The sequence below is a fragment of the Pseudophryne corroboree genome, chromosome 2 (assembly GCF_028390025.1).
Source record: "Pseudophryne corroboree isolate aPseCor3 chromosome 2, aPseCor3.hap2, whole genome shotgun sequence".
Classification (NCBI taxonomy): domain Eukaryota; kingdom Metazoa; phylum Chordata; class Amphibia; order Anura; family Myobatrachidae; genus Pseudophryne; species Pseudophryne corroboree.
This window is the reverse complement of record NC_086445.1, coordinates 803519428-803543346: the sequence shown is the minus strand read 5'-3', so window position 1 is coordinate 803543346 and position 23919 is coordinate 803519428. Positions and strand designations below refer to the sequence as shown.

The 23919-nt window shown below is 41.9% G+C and overlaps 1 protein-coding gene and 1 long non-coding RNA gene across 6 annotated transcripts in view; one reads left to right on the top strand and one right to left on the bottom strand.

Annotated features, from left to right (window-relative positions):
- Window positions 1-1266: 1266 nt before the first annotated feature.
- NDP (norrin cystine knot growth factor NDP) overlaps window positions 1267-23919 on the top strand; it is a 207417-nt gene continuing 184764 nt past the window's right edge. Inside the window, exons 1-2 of one of the 5 annotated variants that reach the window (XM_063957343.1) lie at window positions 1267-1355; window positions 2310-2431. The gene's annotated coding sequence lies outside the window, so the exon portion shown is untranslated. The other 4 variants (XM_063957341.1, XM_063957342.1, XM_063957345.1 and 1 more) reach the window with 4 other exon arrangements.
- Window positions 18226-23919, bottom strand: part of LOC135051267 (uncharacterized) — a 38669-nt gene continuing 32975 nt past the window's right edge. The window contains exon 3 of the long non-coding RNA XR_010242146.1: window positions 18226-18505. This is a non-coding gene — a long non-coding RNA (uncharacterized LOC135051267). The remainder of the gene's footprint in view (window positions 18506-23919) is intronic.

The following is a 23919-nucleotide window of genomic DNA, read 5'->3' as shown; positions in this document are numbered from 1 at the left end:
TGCCCCAGTCCGATATTGGGGGCAGATATAATATGTGCAGAGAGAGTTAGATTTGGGTGGGGTGTGTTCAAACTGAAATCTAAATTGCAGTGTCAAAATAAAGTAGCCAGTATTTACCCTGCACAGAAACAATATAACTCACCCTAATCTAACTCTCTCTGCACATGTTATATCTGCCCCACCTGCAGTGCACATGGCTTTGCCCATACTGTGGTTTATACATTTTAACCAAATTAAATAAGTATGTACTTTTGTAAAGTGTGAAATGAATAATATTCTTCAATCACTGCACTGCTGTGATTATTAACAGCCAATATCCCAACGGGTATTTTCATGTAAATGAAAATAACCCTGCTATGTACCAATGTTATCTTGCATGGACATCGGTAGTGATAACCGGTGTCCTTCCAAGTTACATCCACGGCATATTGGAGGAATCTTTTACATTTTTAAAAGACAGCTTGGGAGCTGGACGGAGGCTGCAAGAGAGGGACTGGAAGTCAGATGATATCATAGTCCCCACTCATAATAATGGGGACTGAGATCTGCACAAAGAGTTAGCCTTTTGCAGGAGATTTCTGAGATTAGTCTATAAGTACATAGCGGTGATACATAAAATTATGCTAGGATAAACTCCTTGATAAATACTCAAGGCTCCTTATTCTGTAAAAGTACACAATCTCACAACATCCGGTAATCATTTGCTGTTGTTTCCTTTAGACTATTGCAATTCACATGATTTATTTAAGAACAGCACTTAACAACAGCATTCCTTTCCAGTTTATAACAGTCCATAATATGAGGTTCACAAACATGTGAATCTAGTTTGTGGTCATTTCGGCAAATTGTGTTTAGAGATTTCCCAGATAAGAAGAGCTTCATGTTTCCTTGGTACTTCCCATGTGCTGAGCTGCTGCTATTCTGATTGATTTATGGCTGCAATGGCTCTTGTCGTCCTTTTGACATTCACTTTACCACACTCTGGGGGTAATTCCAAGTTGATCGCAGCAGGATTTTTGTTAGCAATTGGGAAAAACCATGTGCACTGCACGGGAGGCAGATATAACATGTGCAGAGAGAGTTAGATTTAGGTGGGGTGTGTTCAATCTGTAATCCAATTTGCAGTGTAAAAATAAAGCAGCCAGTATTTACCCTGCACAGAAATAAAATAACCCACCCAAATCTAACTCTTTCTGCACATGTTATATCTGCCTCCCCTGTAATGCACATGGTTTTGCCCAATTGCTATCAAAAATCCTGCTGCGATCAACTTGGAATTACCCCCTCTGTCTTCTTGTCTTTAACAGAAGAGTTCTAACTTTTGTGTCTTATGTAGAAGACATGGGAGGAGATTGGTACAGAAGAGAAAGAGAAAATTATACACGGGAAAGAGGGGGGAGAAAGAGAAATGAATTAAGAAGAGAGTGAACTTAAAAGAGAGGAGTGGGTGGGAGGATATTAAGGAAAGTGTGGGAGAGAGAATATCACCGGTAGAGGAATAGAGAAAATAGGAACAGACCGAGGCAGGAAGATTTATCCAACCTCGCATGATTTAGCTGTTCCATAGTGTGTGTCAAAAATGTCCTAACTCCTAAGGTACAGTGTGCATGGAGAAACTGCTTTTAATTCAGATGGCTGCAGGAGATTTGCAACATCTGTTAATTATAAAGTAATATCCAACCTGCAACTACAGCTGCTATAATGAGCATGACCACTGCACAGCCCTGCAGCAGACAGACCCACTTCTGCTGTGCCTTTTACTCTCTATCTTTCTACTAAAGTTTGGAATGCTCCAATGCCTTTGCTTTTCAGAGCATGCTCTATATTCCTAGTCTTTGCCTACTAATTGAAATGAGCCTCTTCTTTTCTGCTTGCATATGTTCTCTGATCTCCTGCACATCATCTGCCTGGGATATCTGGGATGAGTGAAACAATAGGCAAGACTTATTTCCAGCTATGTGTGTCATGCTGTGCCACCTCTTTTAATTTATACAATAATATTTATATTAATGTTAGGGGAGCTTTGTCATGGATTGCTCGGCACTGGTTATGGATTAGAATGGATTTCATGAGTGTCTTTGATTGGCTGCTGGCTAGGAGGAAATAAACAGTGTTTGTGTTGGCAGTACCTCTGAGAAGTATATTTAGTAGTGGACTTAGTTACTGGGGCACAACAAATGTGAAGTGTGAACTAGGCAGTTTGTGTGTAACAGAGTAAGATGCTATGTTCCAGGTACTGATCTTAGACAAGGAACAAGTGCAGTACAAGAAAACATTTCTGAAATTCTTTTATTTTTCTTTTCTCACAGTGGACTAATACGGTATGATTTTTTTTATTTAATCCTGGACTACAAGTTTGTTTGTTTTTTCTTGAAAACTTTGGATTAATGATGGGAATAATATACAGTTTCTGGGAGACACATTAATAAAGGTAAGGAAATTTACTTTTAAGAAATATGTATAGGTTGTTAATAATAAATTATTATTATTTATTATTATTATTATTATTATTATTTATATAAGTATTTAACAATTAAGTGAGGTTCATAATAATGTTACGGTACTGTGGTTATTAGAAACAGTAAATAAAAATATACCTATATTTTTAGAGCATGTTTACAGTTAAATTGAAATGAAATGAAACCTGAAGGAAGTGATTTCAGAAAATGGGATTTATTACCTGTTCCATGAACTTGAATTGCAGTGTGCAGTGTCAATATTTACAGCATGTTTCTGATAGAGATGAGCAACATTTTCGAACCTGTTCTATTTGCCTCATTATGCATTTCGGGTTTTTTAGTGACATTGAGCACAAAGCAGAATGAACTGACCCTCCATTCATAAAAATGGAAAATCTCCAAAAAAGCAAATGCAATATACAGAGCAGAATGTCAAACAAAAGTAGAACTTGAAAATTGTATTGCAGGAACTTAGCAGCCTGTTTTGTCACAGAGCTTAATGGACGTGACATTTTACAGTAATATAGTTTTGCGAATCTGTTATGTATATTTAATTCATATAGTTCTGCTATTTGTATGCATAGCTTTACATCATTACTTGTTACAGACATAGGAAAGTGGTTCATTTAAGGGAAATGTATGTTGCAGTGCCAAAAGTAAATGTTAGCTCCTACTGTAGAAGAGCTTACAGTCACAGTCTTATTTTCTGGAAATCACACAGGCACTATAGACAGAAATATAAGCACAATTGTGAAAATAAGTGTATGTGACTAATCACTCAGTGCTGCAGGTTTAGTGTGACAAATACAGTATAACAGCACTCAGTACCAGATACCAGGCAGAGATGAGATCACTATTAGAGTTGATGTATGAACTCTATAATTCTTTGAGACCACAACTGTCACCTTCTTTGCTGTTTCACTCGTTGTAATTTAGTGTCTGTGTCTATTAAATTTTGTTTTGGTTTCTATTACATTATTATTACTATATATCTTTATATATTTTTTCCTCATCGTCCTAAACATAAGTGCATTTATTGGATATGTCCTCATTGTCATTTATATAAAGTAGATGTAAGTAGACATGTATATTTAAATTTTTACTGCTGGTTTTCTCATAACCTCCTGTCATCTGTCACCCAGTTATGTTTTTATGTGTCTATGCTATAATAGCCAATATAACATGACAATAATTGTTCAGGGTAAAACAATAATAACTGAACTTTGTTTTGAAATACCGAATAAATAAAAGAAAAAGAAAGAAAAAAAAAATGTTTGCTGATAAATATTTTCATCTATAAACACAAAAGACGGGAAAGTCTACTGAATGTCACATCTCGGTAGAATGCTTTGTAAATAATAATGTTGAATTCATAAACCCAGACAAAGGCATTAACATTGCAGCACTGGCACAATTGGTGCTAAATTCTTTTGACTTTCCATTGGATGCTTAAATTCTGATGATCCTGAGATAAAAGGGCAGCTGTAGTTAGATTACTTCTGCCTCCCTGTGGGTGATCAGCTCTCCTGGATTTTCCACAGTTCTCCAAATGAGTGCTGTCAGAGATTGCTGTCTGCTCTGATTCTGATCAGCTGTTATTTCCTTTTTATGTATGTGAGTGTGTGGAACATATTAACATTTCTGTATAAACATGTGCTATGTTTGGAATCCCTCTAATGCCCCACCTCTTACTGAGCAGAACAATAAAGGAGAAGGTTAGGAGCCTTTAGAACAGCTGTCTGTCTGTACATGCCCGACATTGAACCATTCTAATGGGCAGCACTTCAATCGCTTCCACTATAGCTGCATGCTTAATGTGCCTCCCTGTATTGTTTATTTTCTTTGCCTCTTTTACAAGCTTTGGAGAGGTATTAACGATGGAATTATTTACATGGCTTCTTTCATTTTAGAAGACTATTACTGAACTTTGAAACCTTTATTGAAGTTTATAGGTCAAAATCTAACTAAATAGGTTTATGTGTCTTAGGTCGTTAAGCCAAACACACACAAGCACTCCAGCCAGTGGGGACACACAGGGAGAGGTACATGAATAGTCATTTATACATAAGAATGGACCTGTTCAGCTATGTGAAAGTTGGAAATGCTCCAATTTAACTATGGGGTCAAATCAATGTATGAATTGACTTTTGACATTTTAAATTAATTGTAAATGTAAAATGTTATGGTAATCTATTTCCATTCCATATATGACCGGAGTTGCTTCAAGAGCAATTAGATGCAAATATCCTGGTATTGTTATTTTGGTATTCACCAGGTACTGTTTAGATCCATACAGTGTGGTTTGTACAAATCTTTATGGAAAAGATTTTTATTATTATTTTTTTATTATTATTATCCTTTATTTATATGGCGCCACAAGGGTTCCACAGCGCCTAACAAAGTACATAAACAAATGAGCACACAAGAAAACAGTGATTTATATTACAAGACAATGCAGGACAATTACTTGGTTTATAAACATTGCTCCTTCAGCAGACATAACACTGAAATAAGCAGCAGGGTAACAGTGTTTTTAGGCCACTTATCTATTGGCATTAAAAAGTCATGCTTTTGCTAGGACTTATTTAACACAAGTTAAAGCTATAGGCAGACCCGGTAGATGGTATAGGTGGCAGCAGTGTGTGATGGAGGTCCGTCCACACGATACATAACTTAACCAGGCCTTTGGTTTATTAGCCAGGTAGAACAGGTTTGCAGGATTTATTATTATATTATTACATTTTATTTATAAGGCCCCACAAGTGTTTTGCAGCGCCGTACAAGGGACAGTACAGGGAGACAAAACTTAGCATTACAGTAAATTAATAACAAAAATAGAGTACAGGTAACAAAGAGCACCACAATTCTCAAAACATATTACAGCTAAGATGTAAGTAGCGAGGGAGTAATCATTGTACTACTTGGGGCTGGCGGCCATAGATAGAGATGAGCCTTTACTAGCAGGAGGAAAAGCAGGTAAAGATGGTCGCTGAGTTGGAGAGAGATGCAAGTGAAATGTGTTGAGAAGAGGGCTTTGACAACAAGAGGAAAGAGTACCCTCCTCTGAAGAGCTAACAATCTAGTGGGAAGGGGGGAAGGATGACACATGGTTAATGGAGCAAGGATGTACATTGATTACACAATATTAATGCAGGTACCAGATCCAGCAGGAACGTATAGGGGAGAGGAGGCGGTGTGCAAACAAATGGTAGCACACACGTGTGGATATCCAGGCAGTGGGGGCAGTGCACACTAGCTTATATATTTAGATTGTAAGCTTGTGAGCAGGGCCATCATACCTCTATACCTGTCTGTTATTACCCAGACTTGTTTTGTTACTATTTGTTATTAATTGTAAAGTGCAACAGAATATGCTGGCGCTATATAAGTAACTGTTAATAAATAAATAAATAAATAAAATAATATGTATGTATGTATGTATGTATGTATATGTAGTGGTATAGTGGTGGTGTAGTGGAACTTGTACAGTAAGTCACTGTAACACAGCCTCATACACTGCGCAGTGGAGACTTTGAAGGGCACGTCCTTTTAGTATGGAAGACAGAGCTGAAGATGTGCAGTATGGAGCGCAGTAACACTCAGGGTTCCAGGTTGCTCCTCCGACGAACTGGGGTCCTAGCGCTATAACAATAGCATGTACTCATTGGTTCTAGTGACCCCATATCTAGTTCCGTTTAGGTAAGGCTTGTAAGCGGACATCAGCATCATAGCAATATCTTTTGAAGTGAATGCAAGTTAGTCAAGGGAGTGTTAACGTGCCACAACTTCAGATGTGAGCACTGTTTCACATGCGGTGTCACTGAAATTAACTTAATGCCTGTGGATTTCTGCCCTTAGTGGTTAACTTGAAGCAATAATCCCAGGTGAAACTTATTTGTGTGTGATTTTTTTTTTATATTGTTTACATACTGTAAATTACTTTGACAGGCTATAAGAAGCAGCTTGGCAATTTCCTTTATACCTTGGTTTGTGTCTTTAGACTGCTAATAATGATTATTTTACAGATTTTTGATAGGGTAATGTTACCATGGCAACCACAGTCACATAATATAGTGAGCAGAAAAGCTCTGGTACACCCTTCTCAGCTATGTTTTCACTCTAATATATTCCCTCTCCTTCTGCCATTACATGACATGCTAACAGTCTGAAAGCCTATGAGCGGGATTCAGCAAGCCCAAACTTCTGAAAATGCAGTTTCAGGAGGTTTTGCTGCTTGCCTCATATGGACCAAGTCCCGTAATGCTATAGAATCTGGGGCTTGGATGTGGTGGGCAACAACATGTTCACATTGGGTTGTGCTATAGAAGTCTGTGGACTTCTATCGCACTGCCCATCTGATCTCCTCTGATCCAATCGGTTCCCTTCCAGTACCACCCGCAGCAGGTGCATCACTCGACGCATGCACAGATAGGACTCCTAAACCCGGAAGTCCTATCATCGCAAAGGACAGCTCTTACCACAAGAGCGGTCCTTTATGATTTTATTCATCCATCTGCATTAGCAAACGCTGATATGGATGTGGAGAGAGGCAGAATGCGTGATGCATCCCGCCCTATTTCTAAAAGTCATTGTTTTCACTTCCTGCAAAATGATTTTAAGTTGCTAGTTAAAAGGAAAAAAATACATATGTGGTATTGCTGCTTTAAGAAGGCTTCACATAAGTTAGATATATGTGATCATAGGCTGAATATTATTAAAAGAGTTTTACAGTACAGTTTATGGAGTTAATCTGGGATGATAACATGAAAGCACTGAACTGCCGATTAATACTAACAGTGCAAAAATTGGTCTGTCTCCTTTGCCTACATATATTTGATTTAATCATAGTGAAATGCTGACATGTATTGTTTGGAGTGTGAGTTCCAGCACCCAACGATATCGGTTTTATTGAAAGTGGTGTGTGGATTCTGTCACACACCTGGCTTCGGAAGCACACAATGAGCCTCTTACAATTTCTGAGTCATTTTATTTTAAAGCATACTTACCGACTTTTGGGCTGCTCTCTCCGGGAGAGAGCAGCCGGCCGGCTCAGCAGGGCAGGCGGGCAGTGTGGTGACGTGCTGAGGGGGGTGGGCCAGAAGCGGAACGGGGGCGGGCCAGAGGCGGAAAGGGGGTGGGGGTGGCTGCTGGATGCGTCATGTAAGCCACGCCCCCGCTGTGTAATGCCGCTATTACCGGGATTATACAGCAGGGGGCGTGGCTATGATGATGTGATTCAACAAGAATCACGTCACCGCTTGCCCGGACCGCCCACTTTACTCGCTAAGTGGGCGGCCGGGCATGGGGTGACCCCTGAAATCAGGAGACTTGCCTGCTCTTCCGGGGGGACGGGAGGGTCACTTGAATTTCGGGAGCCTCCCACCCATTCCGGGAGGGTAGGCAAGTAGGTTTTAAAGTGGTAGTTTACTTATTTTTTTTATAACTTACCCACTTTCTAACTTGGATCCTTCATGTAGCACTGGGTTATCACTCTCACAGTCCTCCCTGTTTCCAGTGGGCAGAAATTTCCACAAGCCAATTGAACTGTGTTCCTACAGCGTGAAGAGAGGGAGCCTGTCCATGCTTCTCCATAGGGATCAAGAGACTACCCTACTTGCTATACAGAATAGGCCACTGGTGTATCTATAATGGGTGCAGTGAGTGCGGTGAACACTGGCCCCTGAGTCCATGGGGTCCCACACCGCACACGCTGCACCCATTATTTTAATACTCGCCCCTCCGGAGTCCAGTGCCGGTGTCCGCAGCGCAGTTAAAACACTGGGAAAATGGCGCAGTGGTCATTTTCACAGAGTTCTGTGCATGCACAGTAGAGAAATCACTGGGGAAATGGCTGCTGCACCATTTTCCCAGCAATCTGCGCATGCCCTCTAGTGCTCAGACTCTCAACGCTGCCGGCAGAGAGGAGGGGGCTCGAACGTAGGAGGCTGTACACGGGCCTCCTCCTCTCTTAAAGCGCACCTGGAATAGGCCATGTTAGAAAATAGACCATGGAAAGGGACATTTCCCTTTAAATAATGACTGTTCTTTACTTTTTCACCATAATCTTTTAGAATACAGTGACTAACATCTCTGATATCTTAGTTCTCCTTATACAGTCTAATATTGCTCCTAAATTATCTAAGTCCCTGGGTGTAGACTTTTTCTGTTTCCCTTATTCGTAGCAGAAAGACAGAACAATTTATTGTGGTGCCCTGAATATGGTCAGTTTCAGTGCTGGTCAGTTTAGTGCTTAAAGCAGGGAGCATAGCTATACTGTAGTAATTATTTATGTCATCATCCAAAGGGTTATTCAGAAATGTTGCTTATATGATCCCATGTTTTCTCAACAGGAAAAGGTTACACCAATATGACATGAAGTGGTACATTTACTAAAGCTTCTAAAAATGAAAGGTGGGGATGTTGCCCATAGCAGATTCAGATTCGGTCTGTCATTTTTGTGCAGAGCAAAGATGCTGAGTTGGTAGATACGGTTAGAGGTGTATGTTGGTGTAGTTTGATTAATAGCCTTATGTGTAAGTAAATGGTTTTTTTTATTGAATTCAGTAGATTACAGGTAACCAATGGAGGGATTGACAGAGCAGAGCAGCAGATGAACATTTAGGATTACCCCTTTCACATCACACAAATAGCCCGGTATATTGCCGGTCGATGCGGGTCAAGGTGCGCCGTGAAAGGGGTATGTTGAAATTTTCTGTGTCAACAGACCCGATTTCAACCCAGAAATAAAACAGTTATTCCAGAGGTGAAGTGCAGTGTGAAAGGGTTGCCGGGTCAATGCGATCTGGAACCCATTGAGTATATAGGGAGAGGCGGCACAATAGGAACAGGCGGTGCTTGGAGATGATCTAATCTCAGAAGCCGCCTCTGCACACGTCACCAACCCGGCAATATGCCGGGTTGTTGCCGCCAGTCTGCAAGGGGTCTCAAACTGGTTGCACGTGGGAAGGACCAGTGTAGAAGTCTCGTGTGCGAACCGCCTTTCGCGATTTTTGAAATTGGTATAAGGAAGATCAGCCTCACAGCTGCATTCAAAATGGATTGTAGTGATGAGTTTTCGGGAAAGGGCCCTACACACTAGAAGACATGACCAATGTAAAAGATGAACAATGTGGAAGATGAAAAATTTCCCTTGAACTTCCCAGAGCCCTGACAATTTGAAATTTTCTTTTTTTACTTTTATTAATATTGGGGAGGCAGTTCTGGTTGTGTGGGCAGGGTTGTAGAAGGGGGAACCAATGAAGTTTTTTTTACCCACTGCCCCACCAATTTCCACTGTGCCTCCAACTTATAGGCTATACACATTTACCTGGCCCATTTGTGATCATATCTCTATCTCCATATCTCTCTCTCTCTCTCTCTCTCGCTCTCTCTCTCATGCACCCCTAAGCTCATTCACTTTTAACCTGGGTCAGATGCTGTTTAGGTGTGTTGGTGACTGTCTCACTTTGAAAGCCAGAAGTCAGTTGGCAGATGAGCTTTAAACCAGGTAAGCACACTCGTGTAGTTGTGTTGGTGACTGTCTTACCTTTTAAAAGCCATAAGTGTGGCAGGTAAGCTTTAAACCAGGTAAGCACATTTTCCCCTATGAGAGAGCAATAGCCAGGTCCCTAAAAAATCTATTTGAAAGTTTATGTGATAGAGTAGGACTTGCAGTGAAATGGGGTCCCGTGGAGTGGGCCGCAAGCTTACATGCATTGCACAATTCATAAACCAAAACCCCATTGTTTATTCAGATGTATACTAAAGCATTAAGGTGAATGAAGCTGCTAAGGAGAGTGCAGGGTTCTCTGTATATGTATATAAAATATAAATATATAAAATAAATATATATATATATATATATATAATCTCGTTGTGATTCAGCACTCACATCTGATTGTTAGAGTCCATTCCTGGGTGCACCCAATGGGCCCAACAAACGTCGGTCCACATACACAAATCCAAGGTTCCCCACACTTTTGGATCTGTGAGTGCTCCTCCACTGAGTGTGGAACCTTGGATTGATATATATATATATATATATATATATATATATAATTTATGAACCCAATATAATTATTTTTTTATTAAGTCGGTGGCACAGTGGAGATTGGTGGGGCAGTGTATGAAAAAAACTTCATTGGTGGGGCAGTGGGAGATGCTAAGCGTGCGGCTCCCGTCAGCGGCTCAGCTAGAATGTATCCGCTGCCAGGGAGGGAGCCGCTGCTGGGGAGGAGGAGCAATATTCGCCCATCGCGGCTCCGTACACACGTCGTGATGAGCGATGTCACAAGTAACATTGGTCACATTGAGCATGCAGCACCTCCGACCACCAATCTGCAATCAATGAGCTCGGGTGCGCGCATCATTGATTGCTAGAACCATACACAATTACACACTAGACGATGTGAACAATATATAATTCACAATCGTCGGTATCGGTCATAATAGTCGTCTAGTGTGTATGGCCCTGAAGACCAGTAAGGAGACTATTGCAATAATCAATGTGGGTGATAACGAGAGCATGACTTAGCGCTTTTTCAGTGTCTTGTGTAAGTTTTGGTCAGATTCTAGATACGTTACAGGATTTTGGAACAGATTGAATTGGAAATAATCATAGCATATAGCCTCTTTCTACTGCTTACTCTTTCATAAAATTGCAATGTAGATTTTTCCGTCATGATATTGACATGTCTGACTCTGTATACAGTTTCTGTCCATATGGTTTTGGGTTCAAAATGTACTAGTGGATCATTGACAACAGTCCCGCTAACATGTGTGCAATCATATGATGACTGCACTACCTGGGAAATGTGATCTAATTGCTTGGCAGTTCACATGGACGGATAAATTGGACACGTATTGTTCTGTGTGCATATATGTGTCTCTGTATGCGGAATTTGACAATTTATTACTATATTATGCTATGTATCTGTTAAGCGCCTTGAGTCCTATTGGAGAAAGAGCGCTATATAAATATTATTATTATTACTGACATTGCATTAAATGTTTTTGTAAGTCTGTTGATGGATATCATAAAATTATGAAAGCAAAACAATAGTTTTTGTAATGCTTGCTACATACTGTCGCCCTGCATGATAATTGGGCCAGAATATAATGGCAACTATATGAAAATCACTGTGAAGATATTGATAATCACTGACAAGCTTTACAGTATAGTGAAGACACAATAGGGAATGCTCAAAAACTTTAAAATGACACTGGTGTGAAACTGCCAAGTAACAATAAAAATAATGCAAAAATATACCCAAAGATGAGATATGCAGTCAAGTTACCTCCAATCAAAATCCCGACAGCAATTGACCGACGGTCAAAATCCCGACAAGGTCAAAATACCGACATTTAAAATACCGACATGTAAAATGCTGACAGGTCAAAATGCCGACATTATTTTTTCCATTGAAACTGACTTGTTCATACTTTACCATCCCAGTGGACCTGGAGGGGGAATATAATACTGTGCCGAGCGCAGCAAGGCACCGTGCCCGAAGCATGGCGAGCAGACGCGGTACACTTATATGGTGTCCATGTCGACCTATGTCGACATACACACACAAAAACAATGACAATGCATGACGGTATTTTGACATGTCGGCATTTTAAATGTCAGTATTTTGACCTTGTCGGTATTTTGCCCATGTCTGGATTTTGACCTTGTCGGGATTTTGACCGTCGGTCAATTGCTGTCGGGATTTAGACCGTCGGGATTTTGATTGGAGGTATTTCATACCGATCCCGAGATATGTTAGGCAGACAATACATCAAGGGCGTAGCTACCATAGGTGCAGGCAGTGCAGCTGCTATGGGGCCCAGAGCTGAGAGGGGCCCACCTTCCCTGTCACATTTACATGTGTTATATACATTTTTCGCCATTCGCCAAAGGGATCCTTTCAAACTTTTTCCTTGAGGCCTGCTATATATCTAGGTATGCCCCTGGACCTGTTTATTGTAGTGTGGTATAAAATGAACTGGAGGGCATTTTATTGTTATATAATATGAACCGTGGCATTGTAATGAGGCACAATATGAATGGGGAGCACTATATATCATAATGTGAATTGGGGGTACTGTGCGGCATAATGTGTACCGGCAGTTCTGAAATGTGACATAGGGTGAACTTAAGCACTACTGTGAATCATAAAAGAAACTGGGGCACTATTATGGGGCATAACATTAAATAAGGCTTTACTATGGTTCAGAAAATGAACTAGGGCACTGTTATAGGGCATAACATTAACAACTGCTGCAGAAAAGTGTCTCTCTAGAAGCATTGGGACAGGGGCCCTTTCAAAATGTTGCTATGGGGCCCACAAACTTTTGGCTACGCCCCTGCAACACATATTTGTAGTAGAACGAAACCAAATTTTCTAATCACAATAAAATCAATGGGGAACCCGTTATGCATCTAAATATATCTCACATAAGGAAGAATCACAAATATTGCTTCTCTCATGCTTTTCCCAAATTAGGATAATCATTTAAAAGACAAATTTAACTTTAATCACTTTCAGATTTATTAATACAGGTTGAGTATCCCATATCCATATATTCCGAAATACGGAATATTCCGAAATACGGACTTTTTTGAGTGAGAGTGAGATAGTGAAACCTTTGTTTTTTGATGGCTCAATGTACCCAAACTTTGTTTAATACACAAAGTTATTAAAAATACTGTATTAAATGACCTTCAGGCTGTGTGTATAAGGTGTATATGAAACATAAATGATTTGTGTGAATGTAGACACACTTTGTTTAATGCACAAAGTTATAAAAAATATTGGCTAAAATTACCTTCAGGCTGTGTGTATAAGGTGTATATGTAACATAATTGCATTCTGTGCTTAGATTTAGGTCCCATCACCATGATATCTCATTATGGTGTGCAATTATTCCAAACTACGGAAAAATCCGATATCCAAAATACCTCTGGTCCCAAGCATTTTGGATAAGGGATACTCAACCTGTATTATAGATATCAGTACTTTAAGCACTATGAGTGATAGTTACTAAGCACGGTTTGGTTTGCGGTGTGCAGACTGTTACACATCAACTGTATTTTTTCTCAGATCCAAACCCCAGCATTTACTAATTTGTGGTTTATAAGCTGAAAACTAAAATTGCATCCGATGTGTGGAGGTTTGCAAAGTCCCAAACTGCATGTGAAATACAACAAACCGCATGTGGATTACATCAAACTGCTGATTTCAAGCCCAATACGTCTATGTGTTTGGAACAGATTGTTTCTACCACATGAGGAGCAGTGAGATTGATGTTTTTTTGTTCCATGGTTTATCTTTACACACACACACATACATACAAATATATAGTATATACTGTGTGTGTGTGTGTGTGTGTGTGTGTGTGTGTGTGTGTGTAGGTGTCCCTAGGTCAGTGGTTCCCAAATGCAGTCCTCAAGAAACCCCAACAGTCCAAGTTTTGAGGATATCAGTACTTAGGCACAGGTGTCTTAATTAGTACCTTGGTCAGTTTGATTGTACCATCTGTGCACAAGCAGGAATGTCCCTAAAACCTAGACTGTTGTGATGCCTTGAGGACAATGGGGGTAATTCAGACCTGATATCTGTGCTGCCTTTTTTGCTGCCCTGCGATCAGATAGTCGCCACCTACAGGGGGAGGGTATATGGTGTGTGTTCGCTTTTGTAGGAAACCTGCACAAACATCAGTTTGTGCAGTCTCTGCACTGCCTCCCTCAAAACGCCTGGTCCCTCCTGCGTTTCTCCGGACACTCCTATAAAACGGTCAGTTGCCATCCACAAACGGCCTCTTCCTGTCAATCACCTTGCGATCGTTTTTTTTGCACTATCCTAGGCACCGATGCCCAGTGCAGTCATCCAAATGCCGACGCATTGCGGTGCATACGCATGCGCAGTTCAGATCTGATTGCCCGCTGTGCCAAAATGCACAGCAGCGTTCAGGTCTGAATTACCCCCCATGTTTGGGAACCACTGATGTAGGTACTGCTACAAATTTGGTTTTAGCTATCCTTCTGTTATAGTCAGTTCTTCTTAAGGGTCTTTTTTCATTTACAGTTAGTTAACGTTCAGGCAACCAACTTGGTAATTGACTTTACGTAGTAGATCCTATCTACACTATCCAAGAGGGTGCCTAGCCGTTCAGTGTGGTGAAATGTATTCTGAAGGATATTTACTGTATATTGAACTATCCTCATCCTAATAGGGGTTAATATATTTTGTTGCATATATATTCATTGTACTAATTGAATCAGCTTATCTGCTAATAAGGAACCATATTAATGATGTGCAGTGTGATTTGTGCTGCGCTCCATTGCAATAAGAGTCATAGGGCCTAATTCAGAGTTGATCGCAGCAGCAAATTTGTTAGCAAAAACCATGTGCACTGCAGGGGGGGGGGGGGGGGGAACAGATATAACATGTGCAGAGAGAGTTAGATTTGGGTGGGGTGTGTTCAGTGGTGGGATTCAAATAAATTAACAACAGGTTCTATGTCCTAATGACCATTTTAAGTATACCGAAAGGTAGTTTAATAATTCATGCATTTAATACTGAAATAACACCCATTATGCCACACACTGTAACGCCAATTACATATTATGATACACGCAGTTATGGCCCTGACACCATTTTATGCCCACACACAATAATGCCACTTACATTGCTAGGGGTCTCCTGTGAATTGCCAGGGGTTTCATGCGCGTTGTTAGGGGTCTCCTGTGCATTGCCAGGGGTTTCATACGTGTTGCTAGGGGGTCTCCTGTGCGCTGCCAGGGGTTTCATGCACGTTGCTAGGGGTCTCCTGTGCATTGCCATGGGTTTCATACGTGTTGCTAGGGGGTCTCCTGTGCGTTGCCAGGGCTTTCCAGCGTATTGCCAGGTATCTCCTGGCCGCTGCATCAGTAAAGTTAGGGAGGGTGGGTGCGGGCATCAGTGGTTACTGCTAGCCCCCGCAGTAGATGAGACACGCTGGGGGCTGTGGAAGCACTTCTGTACCATAGTAGTGTAAAAAAAACACCCTCTTAAAATGCCCGCCGCCGAGGAGACAGGCGCTAGAGGTCAAATGTGACCTCTAGCATCTGTCTCCTCCTTGGCGTTGGCCATTTTTGGTTGTTGTTTTTTTCCATTGCTATGGCACAGAAGCGCTTCTGCAGCCCCCAGCACGTCTCAATCTACTGCGGGGGCTGCGGGGGCAGCGGCGGCAAGCTCTACTGGGGTAACGGAATCGGCGCCTATGCTGGCGGCGCTCATTAGCAAACGGTTCTCAGAACCATACCTAACATTAGGTATCGGTTCTGAAGAACCGGTGCGAACCGGCTGAATCCCACCACTGGGTGTGTTCAAACTGAAATCTAAATTACAGTGTAAAAATAAAGCAGCCAGTATTTATCCTGCACAGAAACAAAGTAACCCACCCAAATCTAATTCTCTCTGCACATGTTATATCTGCCCCCCTCCCCCCCCCCCCCTCTGCAATGCACACGGTTTTGCCCATTAGAGAAAGATTTTGCTGCTGCAATCAAGTCTGAATTAGGCCCTAAGTTGTACATGTAGGAGTAGGACTTAAATGAAAACAGCAAACATAATAAGATGTAGATGGCTAGAGCAGAATAATAAATTAATGCAATTAGCAGAACAAATCTGATAGCTTACAGAAATAAATCAAAATATAATATGACAAGTATAAACATGGTGGACATATTTAAGACCTAAGATAGAGGACCTTGCCTGGAAGAGCTTACATTCTAGGTTAAATGTACTGATTGCACTGCATCTGATAATATTAGTGTACTGGTGAAATCCATCAGTCATTCTACTCAATCAATACCTTTTTCACCTGTTTTATGCCTCAGAAATGGGTACTTTCATGTGCTGTATTTATTTTATAATATCCTATTGTTGACTATTATACACATCTATAACTCTGAGTTATATATCGTAATTTTGTGACTTCTATATTTTAAATTATACATTTGTATCATCTATTGTATCTCAGTTACTGTATGTACACAGCCTAATTTACAGTAGCATGGACAGAGGCGGATTGGCCATAGGGTTCACAGGAAAGATTCCCGGTGGGCCGACGCACCTGTGGGGCCTGTTTTGTTTCATGACATGTGGTCCTTTTTATAGACATAATGAATAAGATGCAAAATAATTTGCATATATGAAAATGACTTTGCCACTTAGCCTGTGATTGCAGATGATCTAGTGTATGCTCTGTCTGCCTGCTTGGCTGACATATAAGATTGAGTGAATAGTGATTGGGATATGGTTGGTGTAATAAGCAAGAAAATATCTTTCTAAAGAATGATATAGTTTCCTAAATTCTGAAGGTGTATCATATAATGTGCTCATAATATTTAATTTTATTTCCTTTTAACTTCCCCCTTTATTCTGGACATCCCCACTATCCGGAAAGTCTTGGGGGGAGGGTGCTGCTGCCATGGCCCATGGCTTGACCTTACACCTCTGGTGCTGCCCATGTGGGGCCACTAGTACAAATTTTTCCAGGGCCGCTTTTTGTTCCTAATCCGCCCCTGAGCATGGATCACAAAAGCAAAATCTTTCTCTAATGGGCAAACCATGTGCAGTGCAGGGGGAGCAGACATAACATGTGCACTGTCCAGAGAGAGTTAGATTTGGGTGGGTTATATTGTTCCTGTGCATGGTAAATACTGGCTGCTTTATTTTTACACTGCGATTTAGATTTCAGTTTAAACACACCCCACCCAAATCTAACTCTCTCTGCATGTTATATCTACCCCCCCCTCTGCAATGCACACGGTTTTGCCCATTAGAGGAAGATTTTGCTGCTGCAATCAAGTCTGAATTAGGCCCTAAGTTGTACATGTAGGAGTAGGACTTAAATGAAAACAACAAACATAGTAAGATGTAGATGTCTAGAGAGCAGAATAATAAATGAATGCAATTAGCAGAACAAATCTGATAGTTTACAGAAATAAATCAATATATAATATGACAAGTATAAACATGGTCGACAGAAGGTGGACAGATTTAAGACCTAAGATAGAGGACCATGTCTGGAAGAGCTTACATTGTAGGTTAAGTGTACTGATTGCACTGCATCTGATATCTGCCCCACCTGCAGTGCACATGGGGGGTCATTCTGAGTTGATCGCTTGCTAGCAAATTTTTGCAGCGCTGCGATCAGATAGTCGCCGCCTATGGGAGAGTGTATTTTCGCTTTGCAAGTGTGCGAACGCTTTTGAAGCTGACGGCACAAAAAAGTTTTTTATAGTTTCTGAGTAGCTCCGGACTTACCCAGCCGCTGCGATCACTTCAGTCTTTTTGGTCCCGTAATCGACGTCAGACACCCGCGCTGCAAACGCTTGAACACGCCTGCGTTTTTCAAAATACTCGGAGATAACGCTCACTTGACACGCAAAAAACGCCCTCTTTCTGTCAATCACCTTGCGATCGGCTGTGCAAATGGATTCTTCGTTAAATCCATTGCACAGCACGATCCTCTTTGTACCCGTACGACGTGCCTGCGTATTGCGGTGCATGTGCATTTTTGCTGAGATTTAACCTGATCGCAGCGCTGCAAAAAGTTGCTAGCGAGCGATCAACTCGGAATGACCCCCATAGTTTTGCCCATTAGAGTAAGATTTTGCTTTATGTGAACCATGCTGAATTAGGCCCACAATCTGTAAGTGCAGAAAATATACTGTGGAAAGCAGTTTTAATTGCCCTCTGTAGTATATAATTGATTAAGGAAAAGCTAGACAGAACAGTTATTGTATTTAATGAAAATGAACAGTAGGAAGCTGACGCTGAAAGGTTATAAGCAGATGACATTAATATATCTACGGAGGTTTTGGGAAACAGTGGTTGGTATTTTACTTAAAGACACTGAATATTTTTGAAAGCTGAAAATGTTCTACACAAATGGAAAGCCGTCCTGTCAGTCCGTAGACCATGTTTTGCTTTAAAAGTGTCAAAGAATCCTGTTACCTATAGCGTGATGTGATTGGATCCATAATCAGACTCTACAGATGTCTGTTGTTCCTACGAGTGAAATAAAATTTGCTGTAAAATAATATTCTAGCTATTATGAGGCAAAATACAACATATAATGAATTTCTTTAACAACTTTTCACTATACTATAGCCAGAGGAACAATCAATACTATCCGAAACAGATGCAGTTTTTTTCTGTAACACCATAGTAAAACATATTTACTGTAGATAGCAAAGGCATCGTAAATCATTATGATATAATGCATACTAATTATACATTTATATTGACTTTACAAGCAAGTTATACTTCGTTTATGGGAACCAGTATAAAATCATACAGTAATAAAAAAAAATACGTAAAGATATACATAAGAAAAGGAAAGGATAGATTCAGTAGAGGCACTAAGGAGGAATGTTATACTTTATCTACAATTATGGATGAGCACTGACGACATAGAGGTAGCTACAGCCGTGGACTACCGCACTGCGTCTGCTAGTATAGAGATGATAATGATATAAAAAATATATATATATCACTACTGCAGGTATATATAATATAATGACGGACCTGCTGGACACTGTCAGCAGACTCCTAAACTACTAGTATGAATTTTTGCATGAGCTAATGCTCCCTGTATACCATGATAGCCTCTGTCAGTATTAGACAGAGAACCCCCCCGAACTTCAGCCTTTTTACACGGGTCCGAGGCAGACTCGGATCTTCCCGCCTTGCTCGGCTAACCCGAGCGCGCCCGAACGTCATCATCCCGCTGTCGGATTCTCGCGAGGCTCGTATTCTATCGCGAGACTCGGATTCTATATAAGGAGCCGCGCGTCGCCGCCATTTTCACACGTGCATTGAGATTGATAGGGAGAGGACGTGGCTGGCGTCCTCTCCGTTAGAATAGATAGAGACACTTGAGTTGATTACTTAGTAATTTTGGGGAGCATTTTTACACGGCACATGAAAGTACCCATTTCTGAGGCATAAAACAGGTGAAAAAGGTATTGATTGAGTAGAATGACTGATGGATTTCACCAGTACACTAATATTATCAGATGCAGTGCAATCAGTACATTTAACCTAGAATGTAAGCTCTTCCAGGCAAGGTCCTCTATCTTAGGTCTTAAATATGTCCACCATGTTTATACTTGTCATATTATATTTTGATTTATTTCTGTAAGCTATCAGATTTGTTCTGCTAATTGCATTAATTTATTATTCTGCTCTAGCCATCTACATCTTATTATGTTTGCTGTTTTCATTTAAGTCCTACTCCTACATGTACAACTTAGGGCCTAATTCAGACTTGATTGCAGCAGCAAAATCTTTCTCTAATGGGCAAAACCGTGTGCATTGCAGAGGGGGGGGGGGGAGGGGGGCAGATATAACATGTGCAGAGAGAATTAGATTTGGGTGGGTTACTTTGTTTCTGTGCAGGATAAATACTGGCTGCTTTATTTTTACACTGTAATTTAGATTTCAGTTTGAACACACCCAGTGGTGGGATTCAGCCGGTTCGCACCGGTTCTTCAGAACCGATACCTAATGTTAGGTATGGTTCTGAGAACCGTTTGCTAATGAGCGCCGCCAGCATAGGCGCCGATTCCGTTACCCCAGTAGAGCTTGCCGCCGCTGCCCCCGCAGCCCCCGCAGTAGATTGAGACGTGCTGGGGGCTGCAGAAGCGCTTCTGTGCCATAGCAATGGAAAAAAACAACAACCAAAAATGGCCAACGCCAAGGAGGAGACAGATGCTAGAGGTCACATTTGACCTCTAGCGCCTGTCTCCTCGGCGGCGGGCATTTTAAGAGGGTGTTTTTTTTACACTACTATGGTACAGAAGTGCTTCCACAGCCCCCAGCGCGTCTCATCTACTGCGGGGGCTAGCAGTAACCACTGATGCCCGCACCCACCCTCCCTAACTTTACTGATGCAGCGGCCAGGAGATACCTGGCAATACGCTGGAAAGCCCTGGCAACGCACAGGAGACCCCCTAGCAACACGTATGAAACCCATGGCAATGCACAGGAGACCCCTAGCAACGTGCATGAAACCCCTGGCAGCGCACAGGAGACCCCCTAGCAACACGTATGAAACCCCTGGCAATGCACAGGAGACCCCTAACAACGCGCATGAAACCCCTGGCAATTCACAGGAGACCCCTAGCAATGTAAGTGGCATTATTGTGTGTGGGCATAAAATGGTGTCAGGGCCATAACTGCGTGTATCATAATATGTAATTGGCGTTACAGTGTGTGGCATAATGGGTGTTATTTCAGTATTAAATGCATGAATTATTAAACTACCTTTCGGTATACTTAAAATGGTCATTAGGACATAGAACCTGTTGTTAATTTATTTGAATCCCACCACTGAACACACCCCACCCAAATCTAACTCTCTCTGCACATGTTATATCTGTTCCCCCCCCCCCCTGCAGTGCACATGGACACTGTCAGCAGACTCCTAAACTACTAGTATGAAGAAGATAGAAAAAAAAAACCACCACAGGTAGGTATACAATTATGGACGAGCACTGACGACACAGAGGTAGCCACAGCCGTGGACTACCGTACTGCGTCTGCTAATATAGAGATGATAGAGATGAACAAAAAAAATATAACACTACTGCAGGTAAATATTTATATAATATAATGAATGACGGACCTGCTGGACACTGTCAGCAGAATGCGTTTATAGAATAAAAAAAAAACACCACAGGAGTGTTTAACTTTTTCAGGCAGACAATATACTGGTGGTCACTGGTCAGTCACACTGGCAGCAAAAGTGTGCACTGTACTCCTGCTATAACTGCACCCCAGTCTCCCCCACAATTCAGCTGTGTGAGCAGTGAGCACTCAGCACAGTCAGATATACATATAGATGATATTATCATGCAGCACACTGAGGCTGAGCACAGATATGGTATGTGACTGTGTATCCTTTTTTTTCATGCAGAGAACGGATTATATTAAATAATAAATAAAACTGGTGGTGGTCAGTCACTAGTAACTATCAGCAAAACTCTGCACTCTGAGTACTCCTAATGCTCCCCAAAATTACTAAGTAATCAACTCAAGTGTCTCTATCTATTCTAACGGAGAGGACGCCAGCCACGTCCTCTCCCTATCAATCTCAATGCACGTGTGAAAATGGCGGCGACGCGCGGCTCCTTATATAGAATCCGAGTCTCGCGATAGAATACGAGCCTCGCGAGAATCCGACAGCGGGATGATGACGTTCGGGCGCGCTCGGGTTAGCCGAGCAAGGCGGGAAGATCCGAGTCTGCCTCGGACCCGTGTAAAAAGGCTGAAGTTCGGGGGGGTTCTCTGTCTAATACTGACAGAGGCTATCATGGTATACAGGGAGCATTAGCTCATGCAAAAATTCATACTAGTAGTTTAGGAGTCTGCTGACAGTGTCCAGCAGGTCCGTCATTATATTATATATACCTGCAGTAGTGATATATATATATTTTTTATATCATTATCATCTCTATACTAGCAGACGCAGTGCGGTAGTCCACGGCTGTAGCTACCTCTATGTCGTCAGTGCTCATCCATAATTGTATACCTACCTGTGGTGGGTTTTTTTTTTCTATCTTCTTCATACTAGTAGTTTAGGAGTCTGCTGACAGTGTCCAGCAGGTCCGTCATTATATTATATATACCTGCAGTAGTGATATATATATATTTTTTATATCATTATCATCTCTATACTAGCAGACGCAGTACGGTAGTCCACGGCTGTAGCTACCTCTGTGTCGTCAGTCACTCGTCATCCATAAGTATACTAGTATCCATCCATCTCCATTGTTTACCTGAGGTGCCTTTTAGTTGTGCCTATTAAAATATGGAGAACAAAAATGTTGAGGTTCCAAAAATAGGGAAAGATCAAGATCCACTTCCACCTCGTGCTGAAGCTGCTGCCACTAGTCATGGCCGAGACGATGAAATTCCATCAACGTCGTCTGCCAAGGCCGATGCCCAATGTCATAGTGCAGAGCATGTAAAATCCAAAACACAAAATATCAGTAAAAAAAGGACTCAAAAATCTAAAATAAAATCGTCGGAGGAGAAGCGTAAACTTGCCAATATGCCATTTACCACACGGAGTGGCAAGGAACGGCTGAGGCCCTGGCCTATGTTCATGGCTAGTGGTTCAGCTTCACATGAGGATGGAAGCACTCAGCCTCTCGTTAGAAAAATGAAAAGACTTAAGCTGGCAAAAGCACAGCAAAGAACTGTGCGTTCTTCGAAATCACAAATCCACAAGGAGAGTCCAATTGTGTCGGTTGCGATGCCTGACCTTCCCAACACTGGACGTGAAGAGCATGCGCCTTCCACCATTTGCACGCCCCTGCAAGTGCTGGAAGGAGCACCCGCAGTCCAGTTCCTGATAGTCAGATTGAAGATGTCAGTGTTGAAGTACACCAGGATGAGGAGGATATGGGTGTTGCTGGCGCTGGGGAGGAAATTGACAAGGAGGATTCTGATGGTGAGGTGGTTTGTTTAAGTCAGGCACCCGGGGAGACACCTGTTGTCCGTGGGAGGAATATGGCCATTGACATGCCTGGTGAAAATACCAAAAAAAATCAGCTCTTCGGTGTGGAAGTATTTCAACAGAAATGCGGACAACAGGTGTCAAGCCGTGTGTTGCCTTTGTCAAGCTGTAATAAGTAGGGGTAAGGATGTTAACCACCTTTGGGCGACAGCGGAAGCAGTCCACTGACCAGTAAATCCCTTCCTCTTGTAACCAAGCTCACGCAAACCACCCCACCAACTCCCTCAGTGTCAATTTCCTCCTTCCCCCAGGAATGCCAATAGTCCTGCAGGCCATGTCACAATTCTGACGAGTCCTCTCCTGCCTGGGATTCCTCCGATGCATCCTTGAGTGTAACGCCTACTGCTGCTGGCGCTGCTGTTGTTGCTGCTGGGAGTCGATGGTCATCCCAGAGGGGAAGTCGTAAGACCACTTTTACTACTTCCACCAAGCAATTGACTGTCCAACAGTCCTTTGCGAGGAAGATGAAATATCACAGCAGTCATCCTGCTGCAAAGCGGATAACTGAGGCCTTGGCATCCTGGGCGGTGAGAAACGTGGTTCCGGTATCCATCATTACTGCAGAGCCAACTATAGACTTGATTGAGGTACTGTGTCCCCGGTACCAAAAACCATCTAGGTTCCATTTCTCTAGGCAGGCGATACCGAAAATGTACACAGACCTCAGAAAAAGACTCACCAGTGTCCTAAAAAATGCAGTTGTACCCAATGTCCACTTAACCACGGACATGTGGACAAGTGGAGCAGGGCAGACTCAGGACTATATGACTGTGACAGCCCACTGGGTAGATGTATTGACTCCCGCCGCAAGAACAGCAGCGGCGGCACCAGTAGCAGCATCTCGCAAACGCCAACTCTTTCCTAGGCAGGCTACGCTTTGTATCACCGCTTTCCAGAA